General features: G+C 53.6%; 1 protein-coding gene across 15 annotated transcripts in view; it reads left to right on the top strand.

The window, feature by feature from the left end:
- Window positions 1-9,544: 9,544 nt before the first annotated feature.
- BCL2L11 (BCL2 like 11) overlaps window positions 9,545-14,687 on the top strand; it is a 50,375-nt gene continuing 45,232 nt past the window's right edge. For 13 of the 15 annotated variants that reach the window (XM_043512404.1, XM_043512401.1, XM_043512405.1 and 10 more), the window contains exon 1: window positions 9,545-9,636. The gene's annotated coding sequence lies outside the window, so the exon portion shown is untranslated. Of the gene's footprint in view, window positions 9,637-13,067; window positions 13,198-14,065; window positions 14,173-14,687 lie in introns of those variants that run through there. The other 2 variants (XM_043512396.1, XM_043512397.1) reach the window with 2 other exon arrangements.

The following is a 14,687-nucleotide window of genomic DNA, read 5'->3' as shown; positions in this document are numbered from 1 at the left end:
GCATCATTAAATAAATTTTGTGAATTTCACCTTACCATCATGTGTGAAGGGTTTATGCACTGCTTAACTCTCAGTGGTGGCCAAGCAACATCTGGGAACTAAAATGTTGGTCTCTGAATATCCAGAAGTACACTTACATAAAATATCAAAAAAAATAATTTTTTTTTGGCTTTAAGATTCCAAAGGCACTTCTGCTGTTGATGTTGTGAAGATTTTCTGAATTACTGAGACAATATTGTCCTGTTTCATTTCTTTTTTCAGACCCATCTACCTCTGCAGACCAGCCACGGGCCAGCAGAAGTCTGGGGAGTCGGGGGTCGCACTGTCACGATGTGGTCAAAAAGGAAGCATGTCCACGGTGACTGTATGATGAACATCATAGACAGGGCCAGCCAGCAGCTACAGTACCAGAAGGGGAAGGATGAACATCAAGCTGAAAGGCAGAAGGAGGCTGCAAATCCTGAGGAAATCCTGGCAGTGCAGTTCCTGGAGCAGGAATATCACTCCAGGGGAAGGCAGAGTGAATAGAAGGACCTGTTTGAGAGGCTGCTTGCACCTATGGCTGTGAGAGTGGAGCTCCTGCTCCGACCCATGTCCTGCAGACCAGGAGCCTGTTGGACAATTCCTTGGTTTGCTGCAGCTTCAAAAAAGCCAAATATCATTCTGGATGTATTAACAGGAGTGTCATATGTAAGCTGCAGGAGATAACTGTACCACTCAGCACTGGTGAGACTCGGAGTACTGAGCACCAGACTTTAGGAAAGATGTTGACAAATTGGAGAGAGTCTTGAGAAAAAAGTCTGAGGAGTGGACGGGGAGCGATAACCGTCTTAAATGTGGTAAAGTGCTGTCGGATACGGATCAGTTGTTTGCATGTGCACTGGAGGGGGACGAGAAGCAAGGGGCGCAATACGCAGCAAAAAAGAGTTAGGTTGGATATTAGGAAAACTTTCAAACTCTGTTTTGGATAGATCTCCAAGGGAGGCTGTGGAATCCCCATCATTGGAAGTTTTTAAAAAACGGGTTGGACAAACACCTGGCATGGAGGGTCTAGGTTTACATGGTCCGAGGACTGGACTTAATGACGTCTCAAGATCCCTTCTTGCCCTGCATTTCTACAATTCTACTCATTAACATTTTAAAACACCTTTTTTTGAATGTCAATGTTGTATATTATTGTACTTTCCTCAAACATTCTTAAATCCAAAACCAGAAAAACACATACTGTATATTCTACATGACTCTCTTTTAAATGCCTATTGATCTAACTGACCTAGAAGTCAGCTATTTCCAGGGAGCTTTCATTTTTTCCCTCTCCTTCTTTTGTATAAGAAGCATCAGTTCCTTTATTCTTACGTTAAATAGTTTGTCTGCTATTGTTGCCTCATTGACAATACCTGACTTTATCTATCGGCTCACTCTCCAAACTTGCTGACCTGAGGGCTGTTTGCTTGAACATAGTGGTACTGTCCCAGGAGACGTGAAGAGGAATCTGCAAATTGAACAGAGCTTATGTAGCTGATACCTTGGAGGCTTGTTCTCAGAAATACCCAGCTCTCTTGGGGCTCATGAAAACAAAGCAGCATGCAGAATAGGCATCTGGGCGTGAATTTTCTCAGTGTACCTAGAGTCCATTGCTGTCACATTTCCATTGTTCAATGCCCATTTCTCTTTTCAGTTGTCAATATTAGCACCGGAAAGGACTTCTGACTTCATGGGAACCAAGAAGGGAGGGGATGAGTCACCGGTTAAGCCCAAAAGCACTGTCATGGCAGTGCTTTTAGGGGCAACACAGTGGCTCTGATCTTTAAGGGTTCAATCTTGCAAAGTACCAATCACCCTGGATTTCTGTTGAGAGAATTCAGCCTCATTTCTCTGGAGATGCTCAGTACCTTCTAGGATCAGGGCTGGTGGAAAATGTTGCTCAATTTGCAGATGAAAGAAATGTAAATCAGGAGTGAATTTATCCTAATGGCTTTGAGTCTCTTGGAAACTGGCTTGTTTTGATACGTACTTTTTAATTTCAAGAATACATAATATCATTATTAATATGAATAGAAGGCCAAAATACACTTGTGAAGTCTGAGAATGTGTTGGAGCCTTTGGAGTCAATATAAAGCCAATGTGGGGGCCAGGCTGTCTATTGTTTGTTTCTTCTCCCTCTCACATTCTCGTGCACTCGGAGTGTTAACGTGCATCTTTCCTCAAGAAAATTAAGACAAAAAATAAATTGTTTGAACGTTACATGTTCTTTTCATACTGCCTTCTGTGAATTTATTTTTTGATTTTTTTCAACAACTACTGCTGGTTTTTTTTTTTTTAAATATTCTTTGGTATGAAATAAATGTAATCTTCAGATTGATTTGATTTGGTATTCATAACATTATTTGTTGAAGTAATTTTTAATTCCAGAGGTACTCCATTTTAATAATTACTAGTGTCAAATATTTTAATGAAAAATCATTATGTACCTATTTGTGGTATAATTATCACTGCCGGGTGTATGCTTCTCTTGGTAATAAAATGAAACTTGGAGAAGAACTTTGTTCAAAAAAGAAAGGGATATTAAACAATTGGAGAGGATATGGAGAAAAGCCTCAAAAATGACTCAAGGGCTGGAAAAATGCCCTACTGTGAGATTTATGGAGCTCAGTCTAATTAATTTAAAAAAGGATCAAGAGATGACTTGGTTATGGTGTAAAATACCTTCACTGAAAGGAAGTACCAGGTATTGAAGGGCTCTCTAATCTATCGGAGTGTTATGCTCTGATGCACCCTAAAGTAGCAATCCAAAACCACACAAAAAACAAAATAAAACAAAAATGAAGCAAGACATACTGGTCGGTTATCAATCCAAACATATAAATAGCCCTGAACCATCATCACACAGAGACAGGCAGAACGAGAACCAAGGGCTGGAAGCTGACGCCCGACAAATTCCAATTTCACATGAGGCTTAATTTTTTTAGGAGTGAAGGTGATTAGCCACTGGCACAAACTACCCAGGGAAGTGGTGGATTCTCCATCTCTTGAATTCTTCAGATCGAGACTGGCTGCCTTTCTGGAAGATCTGCGTGAGGGTCTGTTTACGCTGCAGCTGAGAGCATTTCCCAGCGTGGACAGACAGGCGTGCGGCTAGCTCCTGCGTGAGCTTGCACGCTACAAATAGCAGTGTGGCTGTGGTGGCATAGGCGGTGGCTCGTTCTGGCTACCTGAGTATGTGCCCAGGGGGTCAGGTGGGATTAGACTCTGGTGACTAGCCTGAGCTGCGATGGCCACGCTGCTACATTTGTCACACTAGCTAAATCAGAGCTAGCACGTGCTGTCTCCCCGCACTGGGAAACACACTTCCAGCTGCTGGGTGGATGTGCCTTCGTCAAACACGCATTATTCGCTCACTACAGAGGAACTGGATGAAATTCTCTGACCTGTGATATACAGGGGTCAGGCTAGATGAACCTGATGTCCCCTCTGGCTTTTAAATCTATGGAAAAAATCATGCTGCCCAAGGATTTCTCACCCATGGCTGAAATGCAACCACCTTGCGGATGGGACAGCTGATTAACAGCCACATGGCAGCATTGCACAGGGATTGCTCATCCAGCCTTGAAACACAGCTGCCTCTGTGTTGCATTAGTCCTCCTTGCTCAAGGCAATTCCTCATTTACTTCAGTGGAAGAGTTTCTTGGCCAAGGAAATTGGGCCTTATGAGTCAAATTTTGCACTTTGTGACAGTGTTGTAAATCCAGATTAACAAAAACATATTTTCAGCAGTGTAACTGGGAGCAGGATTTGGTCCTGGATGCCTACACATTGCAATCAGTCATGAGACAAGAATGTTTGCAGAGATTGGCACGGTGGGCATGTGGCACAGTAGCAGCATCTGTGTGGTGGTAAATGGTCTCCAGCACTGAGGGAGAACCAGTGAAGTGGTGGTTCCCAGCCTGCGATGGGGTTATGGGTGTGGTGTGGCACTTTCTAATAATGGCACACAGCCTGTAGGACAATACAGGCCGCAGCAATTCTAGGCCAGGGATAGTGGGGATGGGCAAACTGCCAGCCTCCTGCCCCCACTCATGACACGCTCCCTTGGGCTGATGCCAGAGGGCAGAAAGTGGCATGGCCCCAGGCTCCTTTTAAACTGCCAGTTTCTCTTCCTGCAGAGGGCCTGCCCTTTGCACACATGCAGCACAGCGGATCCAGTGAGGTGTCCCCACCAAATGTGAGTCTGCCTAGGGGACAGAGAAGGGAAACCACCCAGGAGGGATGGAAGGGAAAATGAGAGAGGAAAAGTGGAGGAACGGGAAGGAAGGAGCAAGACAGAAGGGACAGCCCCTTGGGGTAAGGGAGAACAAGAAGGTGGAAGAAATTGGGGAGGGAATCGAAGAGGGATGATGTGGGACACACAACAGGAGAGGAGGAGAGGACGGGGTAGCATAGATTAAAAAACAGGATTAAGAACAAAACCAATTAAAAACGTCTATCAAAGCTCTACCGAAACGACACAGGAAATAAGGAAAAGAGAAGAGAGGGAACAAATCTGTAACTCCCAGGGAAAAGGGGCAAGTAAAGGAAGAAGCAAATCACCAGACATCATCTCTTCAGAGATGCAGGTGTTCAGGCCAGGGATTTCCCCTCCCCTGAAGAACCCTCCCGTGCTGGCTGCCCCCTCCGGGAGGGCAAGTAGTTAGAGAGAAGTCCCAGCTAGAAGCAGCAGTCAGTGCTGAGAAGACCAGAATGATCACACGGACAGGGCTCTGTACCACCAAGCCATGCTGCAAACCTGGGACATCCCAAAGCAAAACAACACTCACCTGGTGGAGGAAGCATTTGGCTTCCCGATCGTTGCCCTGTGAAAAACTAGAGCAGGCTTGTTCAGCAAAGCCCAACCAGAGGTGGACATGCTAAGCAGATACCATGTACTGCACATATGATGTGGGCCCTTCACTCTGTTTGCAGGGTAACAGTGGAACAGACTGTAATCACATATGCTGATGCTCTAGGGGCAACATTGGCAGAGGTGCCAGTGTCATATGGGCCCCCAGGGCTAGGAGTACAGCTGAAGAGCAGCTCAGCTCAGAAACTTTCCAAAGGCTCACATTATTCAGCACGTGCTAAGGGAGTTTCAATACAGCAATGTGTGAGGGAGAAACCCTAGAGTCGTGGATGTAAGGGGAACATTTGTGTTTGAGAGCACAGGTATAGCAAATATTGAAGAGTATTAATTAGGATACTGCATTATAGCTGTGTTGTTACTAAAATGTGAAGCTGCTCATAAACGCTCAATAGTCAATAACACAATACTTTTGTGAAGAAACACATAGGAACTTTCAGACTGGATCTGACCCAGGATCCATCTAGTCCACTACCCTGTCTCTGACAGTGGCCAGCACCAGATATTTTTCCAGGAAGGTGCAAGAAACCCAGGGGTAGGAAGAAGTTGGGTAGTCTGCCTCCCATGAAGATCTCATCCCTTAAAAATATTAGCATTAACTAGAACTCTGGATAGTCTTTTGATCCATATAAAGTTGCTTTGAATCTTGCTAAATTATTGGCCTCAACAATATCCTGTGACAGTGAGTTCTGCAGTCCAATTACATGTTATGTAAAAAAGTAATTTCCTTTTATCAATTAGATACCTTTTAATGTCATTAAATGTCTCCTAGTTCCTGTATTACAACACAGGGAGAACAGAAGCTCCTGATCTGCCTTCTCTAGACCAACCACTATTTTATTTACTTTTATCAAGTCCCCTCTTATGTTTTGCCTTTCTCAGATAAAAATTGTGTTTTTCTGAACTTCTTTAATTCTGCAACATCCTATTTGTTATGGGGTGATCACTATTGCACATAATATTCCAGATGAGGGCATACCATTGATTTATATAAGGACATTATAAAAATGTCCATATTATTCTTCATCCTGTTCCTTACACATCCTAACATCATGTTTTCATTATCAATATTGAACATACTCTGCTATCATGTTGTCCCTTCATCTAGGTTGGCTAGGTCTTTCTGAACTCCCTCATTGACTCCTTTGGACTTGACTAACCTAAATAACTTGTTTCAGAGTAGCAGCCGTGTTAGTCTGTATTCACAAAAAGAAAAGGAGTACTTGTGGCCTCTTAGAGACTAACAAATTTATTTGAGCATAAGCTTTCGTGAACTACAGCTCACTTCATCAGATGTGTCACATGCAAATTTTGCTGCTTCACTGATCCCCCTCCCCTTCCAAATTGTTAATAAAAGTACAAATCAACACTGTATCTAATACAAAGCCTTGAGACCCCCTCTTTTAACCTTTGGTTATGATGAACATTGGAGATTTGTTCCTACTCTTTGTTTCCTGTCTCTTAGCTACCACTAACTTTGAGAGTGATGGTCCTTGCACTGGTTTCAGAGTAGCAGCCGTGTTAGTCTGTATTCGCAAAAAGAAAAGGAGTACTTGTGGCACCTTAGAGACTAACACATTTATTTGAGCATAAGCTTTCGTGAGCTACAGCTCACTTCATCGGATGCATTTGGTGGAAAATACAGGGGGGAGATTCTGTATTTTCCACCAAATGCATCCGATGAAGTGAGCTGTAGCTCACAAAAGCTTATGCTCAAATAAATGTGTTAGTCTCTAAGGTCCCACAAGTCCTCCTTTTCTTAATACCAAGTTTGTGTAAGACAGGAGTAAATTAGGGTCTAAAATGAGGCACCGCTCAGGCAGGCAGGGAAGATGAAGAGAGATGTATATAAGTGAGAGGGAAGGGGTTATACTCTTGCAGCTGAGAACAAGGCTCAGCATCCAATGTGTGCTTGGAAGGCTCAATTGCTCTCTTTACCCCCTTGTAGCCCCACTCAAGTGGCACTAAGTGCAGATGAGCTATGTGATCTCAAGTATACAATTGGTTTGATGGTTTCTTGGTTTCACTCAAGCAAAAGTTCTCCTTACTTGAAGTAAGTGGTTGATTGCATAAGGAATATTGAATATGTCACAGTATTCTTGAAAGCTGGGAGAAAAAGTTTCAGTTTAGCATTTTCTAACAAGGAGATGACGAATATTAATAAATTAAGCTTCACAGCCCCTAAAAAAAGTGTAACTCTTTATTAACAGGGACGTAGTATGTATCATTTCTGTTCTGCACACTGCGCTATGGAGATATGATGACTTACTAAAGGTCATACAGGAAGTATGTGGCAGAGCCTAGAACAAAATTTGGGGGTTAAATACTTGGAAGTCAATGAGAATTTTGCCATTGACTTTTATGGGGCAGGATTTCATCCAATTGTCCTGACCGTCATTCTTGTGGCTTTAACCAAAATACCATCCTTCCCTTCTTTTTCTCCCCTCTTCCCCAACAATTTATTGTGATTATGAATAGCATAATCATGGGAAAATGGACAAAGCAATGAATTTTTTTTTCTAAAATGTACATAATCACATGTAGGAGTCAACATCTGTAACTCCTACATATTGTATTCCTCTGCCTAGCTGATTAATGTTAGCAATAATACTGGACACTTAATACATATGATTTATTAAGTGATTGGCATTTTAAAAGTTGAATGCAATAAATCTAGAGATAATAAGCAAAGATATTTTAATAATGATTTGAGCATTCACCACTCTGAATGCCTTAGCTTTACAATGAGCAATATATACAGCATCAAAATAAGACATTAATATTATTTTTGATTTGACATGTATTTTTCTCCAGTTAAATGTTTTGATTTGTCTTTACCTGCATGCTAGTAGTGCATGAAAGAAGTTTGGCTGGACTATGTTGTAAAGGAAGCTGTGGTCTTCAGTCCTCAACTGCAAAAGTGCACTTCTGAGATGCTTACCACAAAATAACATTATGATTGTACATGCAAATCATATCGTAAATTAAGATTTTCCTGGTTAAATAAAAACTGGGTCAATATGAACCTTTTTTCAGCTTATTAATATTAGAGCTGTTACATAGAACACTAACTCCAAAATTAAATCTCATTCAAGTCCACAGTGAGAACATTATTGTGGGAAAATAACTACAAAAAAGATGCATACCTATTTCATTGTTTTCAAATATGTAATATGCATTTGTTAAGGTTTGTATAGGGGAAGTTAGGAATCCCTGGGAAGCGAAATGGGGAATTTCTGCAGAAATTGTCAAGGTAGAAAGCAGCGTTAATAGGAGTCCCTGGATTCCCGACCACAAGGACCTTCAAACTAGTACTGAAATGTATGTTCTGACCCGTTCTCTCTATTCTCTCTGACTAGTTAGAAAGTGAAGCGTTTGAGTGAATTGTGACTTACTCCAAACTTAACTCACAAAGGGATTGTGGTAACGACTGAAAGCCGATAGAAGTCGGTATTCAAGCTTTCGATTTGATCTTCCTTTGCCTTTAAACTGAAATATCTTTGGAGCTTGTTTATAGAAGTGTTTGAAGTTTTTTTTAATGTATATTTTTAGAGCTGCGTTATGCAAAATATTCAAGGAAGTTAAAATTAGGCAGTTTACCATCCTTTCCCCCGTCCCGGATAAGTTTCCTCAAATAAATATAGATTGCTGAATGGTTTAGTTTAAAATAGTGACGTTATTTAAGAAGAGAATTTCACGGGCAAAGCGAAAATGTTCAGGAATACACGTCTCCGCCGCATCTCGGGCCGGCTTGGGAGCCTCCAGAACTTCGTGTCCGGTTTCGGAAGGCACCAGATCGGCGGGAGGACGGGTACTGACGGAGCGGTAGCTCGGCGTGTAGAAAGGAGCCGCACCGCGCAGGCAATGGCTGGGCTCCCTGGACTCGGAGCAGGGAGCGCTTTGAGCGCGGGTTCAGCTGTTCACGGGTCGCGCCGCTTTCCCCCGGCTGCCGGGGCCGGGAGGCACGGGGGCATTTCAGCCGCGGCGCAGAAGGAGCGGGCAGAGGACAGCCCGTAATCGCCCGACCCTCTGCTCTTGTCTGGCCCATGAAGAGTCACCGTCGACTGAAGTGCACGTGAGGCTTCCGCACGGGGATCCTGCGCCGGCAGAGGAGGATCGGCGCTCGGGCGGTTGCATCTGAGGGGTGCCTGAAATGAGCCAGCCCCGCGGGCTCAGCTCCTAGCCCTCTTCGGGAAGCGCCGTGAAGACGGAAGGCAGCTGGCGTTTAACTCGAGAGCGGACACGAAGTCCGCTCCGGAAAGCGAGACAGATCACGCGAGCCAATAACTAGGAGTGGCTGCAGCGCGGCTGTGCTACAAAAATCACACGCGCGTCTCCGGTGGCAGGCGGGTTGATACAGAAATACGCTGTCGGACTCCCTTCTCCCGGCTCCCGCTTGGCCCCCTGCCTCTTGCCAGCCCGTGCGGGAGCAGGCAGGAGAACCGCGGGTTCCGCGGAGGTGAGAAAACTTGCTTTCAGAGCCTGCCGGATACCCACGTTACAAGCCCGGGTGCGATCGCGACGGGGCAGGGCCCTTTGTTGTGCCTGTCGAAAACCCAGAGCCTAGTGGCCGAACGAGACGCGTTGCGAGGGCTTGGCCAGGGGCGGGAGCTCGGTTTGGTTGCTGCGTCGGGCCGCTTCTCTCCACAGTGCCCGGACCAAGAGCCCGGCGCTCCGGCTGCGGCGAGACTCTCCCCTCGCCGGGGGGATTTCAGAGGCATGCGGCGCTGGTCGGCGAGCCGGTGAGTGGCACATTGCTCCGGCGGACCGGCAGCCGCGCTCGGGAGGAGGCGGACGGAGGAGCCCAGCGGGGTCAGGCTAGTTCGCCGAGTTGGTTGCGTGCAGCCAGCAGGGGAGGCGACGCGACGCGGCCAGTCCGGCTGCACCCTCCGGAGCGAACGGCGGGGATGGCCGCGGCGCTCGGCGATTCGCATTAGCGGGGCCCCTCCGTTTGTTCTATGGCAGACTTCGGGGAGCGGGTGGAGGATCCCTTCCCACGCCCCCTCTCCCGGCTCCGGTGTCTCGCACCCGCTGGGCGCACAGCGATTTCTGGCGGCTTGTCTGACACCCACTCCTGAGGTCACGGAAGGCGCGCAGCCTTCATGGCCCAGCTTGGCGCAGTCTGGGTTTCCCCGTGTCAAAAGCTCGTCCGCGGGGCTCGCTGCTCCCCGGCGGCTTCGTGCAGCCTTCGCACCGCGATGGTTCCCTGCGGGAAACTCCAGCGCAGGCGAGCTCGGTGCAGGGTGGAGGGCGGGCAGGGCACGGCTGCCTCGGGGCTGGAGCGGGCTCATGCCGGTACGTTCGTTTCGAGCTCGCCACCAGCGCCTGCCTGGCCCCGCGCCCCGCACCGGAGCGGAGATGCACCGCCGCCGGCCGAGTCTCAGCGCCGAGCTCTCTGTCCCGCCCAGGGTTTCTCTCCCCTGCTCAGACCGGTTTGAGCCCGGTGCGTCCCCGGCTGCCGCTGGTCTTTGCATTCTCCGCGCCGTGTGCGCGGGCCCTGTAGCGGCTAGAGGGCGAAGGGATTGTCTCGGCGCAAGGAACCCGAGAGCCCGCAGGGAGCGAGGGGTGCATGGCCCTCTCCGGGCGCTGCGGCGAGCTGTCTGTGATCACTGCGTCCCCCCGCCACTGCTCTGGTCCTGCCAGGCGCGCAGTCTGGACAGTCTGACCTGTCCACACAGCCGGCACAGAGCCCTCCCAGGTACCGATCTGACCGTCCACACGGCCGGGTCCGGATTGCCCACACAGCCGGCACAGAGCCCTCCCCAGGTACCGATCTGACCCGTCCACACAGCCGGGTCTGACCTGTCCACACAGCCGGCACAGAGCCCTCCCAGGTACCGATCTGACCCGTCCACACAGCCGGGTCTGACCTGTCCACACAGCCGGCACAGAGCCCTCCCCAGGTACCGATCTGACCGTCCACACGGCCGGGTCCGGATTGCCCACACAGCCGGCACAGAGCCCTCCCCAGGTACCGATCTGACCCGTCCACACAGCCGGGTCTGACCTGTCCACACAGCCGGCACAGAGCCCTCCCAGGTACCGATCTGACCCGTCCACACAGCCGGGTCTGACCTGTCCACACAGCCGGCACAGAGCCCTCCCAGGTACCGATCTGACCCGTCCACACAGCCGGGTCTGACCTGTCCACACAGCCGGCACAGAGCCCTCCCCAGGTACCGATCTGACCCATCCACAACGCCGGCACCAAGGGGTCTAATGCCTCCACAGGGCCGGTCTGGCTGTGGCCTGTCCACACAGCAGGCACAGACCCGTCCAGGCAGCGGGGTCTGGCCTGTCCACAGGGCCGGCACAGACTCCTGCACAGGGACCGGTCTAACCCGCCCACGCCGGGTCTGGGCTCTCCACAGAGAGGCCTTGGACCTGTCTACAGGGCCGGGGCTGGCCCCTGGCCCGGGCAGTCCAGCGCCCAGGCCTCCCTGCGCCAGCGGCTCCCAGCCGGCGGGTCCCGCTGGCCTGTAGGGGGCTCGCCGCCCAGGAGCCGGGCTCCGCCGTGCGGGCTGAGCGGGGCTCCTGGCTGCGGGGCGAGCGGGCGGCCGGGCTCGCGGGGCTCGCCTCCCCGGGAGCAACGAGCGAGCCCCGCCTCGTGTGGACACGGTCATCTCCCAGCCGCCGGCGGGGGCGCTGGGCGGGGCGGGCAGGGAGGTCTGTGTGTGGCGGGGCGCTGGACCTGGGGGGCACTTTGCACATAGCGGGTTTGCGGGGGTGTCTCTGGGCGGGGAGGCTGCTCACAAGGGCTCTGGGGGGGCTGCACACGGCGGGTTAGCCCGGGGGGGGGATTCTGGGGGGGGGCTGCACACGGCGGAGTAGCCCCGGGGGGCCTCTGGGGGGGGGCTTCAGACGGCGGGTTAGCCTCGGGGGGGCTGCACACGGCGGGCTAGCCCGGGTGGTCTCTGGGGGGGCTGCACATGGCGGAGTAGCCCCGGGGGGGTCTCTGGGGGGGGACTGCACACGGCGGAGTAGCCCCGGGGGGGTCTCTGGGGGGGGCTGCACACGGCGGAGTAGTCTCGGGGGGGCTGCAGACGGCGGGCTAGCCCCGGGGGGGTCTCTGGGGGGGCTGCAGACGGCGGGCTAGCCCCGGGGGGGTCTCTAGGGGGGGCTGCAGACGGCGGGCTAGCCCCGGGGGGGTTTCGGGGGGGGCTGCACAGGGCGGAGTAGCCCTGGGGGGGTCTCGGGGGGGGCTGCACAGGGCGGAGTAGCCCCGGGGGGGGTGCACAGGGCGGAGTAGCCCCGGGGGGTCTCTGGGGGGAGCTGCACAGGGCGGAGTAGTCTCGGGGGGGCTGCAGACGGCGGGCTAGCCCCGGGGGGTCTCTGGGGGGGCTGCAGACGGCGGGCTAGCCCTGGGGGGGGTCTCGGAGGGGGCTGCACAGGGCGGAGTAGCCCCGGGGGGGTCTCGGGGGGGGTGCACAGGGCGGAGTAGCCCCGGGGGGGTCTCGGGGGGGGGTGCACACGGCGGGCTAGCCTCGGGGGGGTGCACACGGCGGGCTAGCCCCGGGGGGGTCTCGGGGGGGGTGCACAGGGCGGAGTAGCCCCGGGGGGGTCTCGGGGGGGGGTGCACACGGCGGGCTAGCCTCGGGGGGGTGCACACGGCGGGCTAGCCCGGGGGGGTCTCGGGGGGCTGCACACGGCGGGCTAGCCCGGGGGGGTCTCTGGGGGGGCTGCAGACGGCGGGCTAGCCCTGGGGGGGGTCTCGGAGGGGGCTGCACAGGGCGGAGTAGCCCCGGGGGGGGTCTCGGGGGGGGTGCACAGGGCGGAGTAGCCCCGGGGGGGTCTCGGGGGGGGTGCACAGGGCGGAGTAGCCCCGGGGGGTCTCGGGGGGGTGCACACGGCGGGCTAGCCCCGGGGGGGTCTCGGGGGGCTGCACACGGCGGGCTAGCCCGGGGGGGTCTCGGGGGGCTGCACACGGCGGGCTAGCCCGGGGGGTCTCGGGGGGGGGCGCGGCGGGGCCCACCCCTGAGGCGGGAGGCGCGCGGGCAGCAGGGCCCGGCGGGCCCGTGCGCGGCTGGCGGCCGTGTGTAAACAGTGGCCTCGCGCGGGGCGGAGCGGGGCCGCCCCCGGCGCGCGGGGATTGGCGGCCGGGCGCGCGGGGCCCTGCGTGCGGGGCGGGGGCGCCCTGCCGGGCGGGCGGCAGAGGCAGTTCTGCGAGCGCAGCCGAGCGGGCGCACGGCCGGGGTCCCGCGGGGCAGGGCGCGTGCGGCGGCGGCGGCGGGCGGCCCCCCGGTGGGGGGGGGTCGGGTCGGGTCGGGTTTTGTTTCTCGGGCGAGGAGGCGGGCGCCGAAACGGTGAGGGGGCCGGGGCCGGGGCCGGGGTCTCGGGGCCGGGGCGGGGCGGCCGCCGCGGCTCCTTTGTGTGGCCGCGGTCCGCCGCCGCCGCCGGCTCGCTCGCCTCCCTTTGTTGGGCTGGGCGGGGGGGGCCCTGCCGGGACCGGCGGGGGGAGGTCAGAGCTGGGGGGGGGCTGCGGCTGCTCTGCCCGCCCCGGTTCGGGTCGGGTCGGGTCGGGTCGGGTCGGCACCGGCGCGGCAGCAGGAAGTGGTGCGGGGCCGGAGCCTTTTCCCCGGGCGAGTCTGCAGCCCTATCTACCCCCCCGGCAACAACAACAAAACCGCCAGCTGAGTTGGGAGTGTGGGGGTGTAGGAAGTGCGGCGCTGGAGTCCCGCAGACGTTGTGTCCTGGGGCTGTCGTTGCGGGTGGGGGGCTGGGGGGGCGGGAGGGGAGCTGTCGTTGCGGGTTTGGGGCGGGGGGGGGGCTGTCGTTGCGGGTTTGGGGCGGTCGGTGCGGGTGGGGGGCTGTCGTTGCGGGTTTGGTGCGGGTGGGGGGCTGTCGTTGCGGGTTTGGGGCTGGGGGGCGGGGGGGGCTGTCGTTGCGGGTGGGGGGCTGTCGTTGCGGGTTTGGGGGGGGGTTGTCGTTGCGGGTTTGGGGCGGTCGGTGCGGGTGGGGGGCTGTCGTTGCGGGTTTGGGGCGGGGGGGCTGTCGTTGCGGGTTTGGGGCAGGGGGGGCTGTCGGTGCGGGTGGGGGGTTGTCGTTGCGGGTTTGGGGCTGGGGGGCGGGGGGGGGCTGTCGGTGCGGGTGGGGGGTTGTCGGTGCGGGTTTGGGGCTGGGGGGCGGGGGGGCTGTCTCTCTGGGGGTATTTGTCACAGCGCGCTATGGCTTTGTTTGGCTGGGGAAGTGGCCGTGTTGTTCGAGCTGACGTTTTACTACTCCCCTCTCCCTCGAAGTTGGGAGTGGGAAGGCGGATTTGTTGAGTTAGCATTAAAAGGGTGAGGCGGGGGGTGAAGGAGAGCCAGCCCTGTGCAAGCTACAAACTCTATTGTGACGCACTTACTACAACTGATTGCTGCTGCCAAACCTCCTCCAGACTTGCTGTGATCAGCACATTAGATAGAACAATGGGGCTGGAACAGGGAACATGGCCAGGAGGCTCTGCACAATCACTGCAAATACTCCTCACTCTTGCATTTCAGCACAGTATCCGATTCTTTTATTTAATCACTTGGGGAAATCAGAGCTTATTGCTCTTTTTTTAAAATTAACAGAATCAAAGCTTCATATAGATTTGGAGCATAACTGGAGAATAATGGCCTGGCTGATAAATTTCACTTTAAAACCCAATTCCTTTTGTTTGAACAAAGGCTTCTCACAAGTTATACTTTTGATGCAGGTATCCTAGGAGGGGCAGAAACAGTGGACAGGAAACTACCCATAGATCCGATAGCAGTTGATTGTATGGGGGGGGGGGGGAAGTGAGTACTTAAAAAGCTAGAAGAATGTATGC

The sequence above is a fragment of the Dermochelys coriacea genome, chromosome 3 (assembly GCF_009764565.3).
Source record: "Dermochelys coriacea isolate rDerCor1 chromosome 3, rDerCor1.pri.v4, whole genome shotgun sequence".
NCBI lineage: Eukaryota > Metazoa > Chordata > Testudines > Dermochelyidae > Dermochelys > Dermochelys coriacea.
The sequence above is the reverse complement of the archived record's forward strand: the minus strand, read 5'-3'. Positions and strand labels throughout refer to the sequence as shown.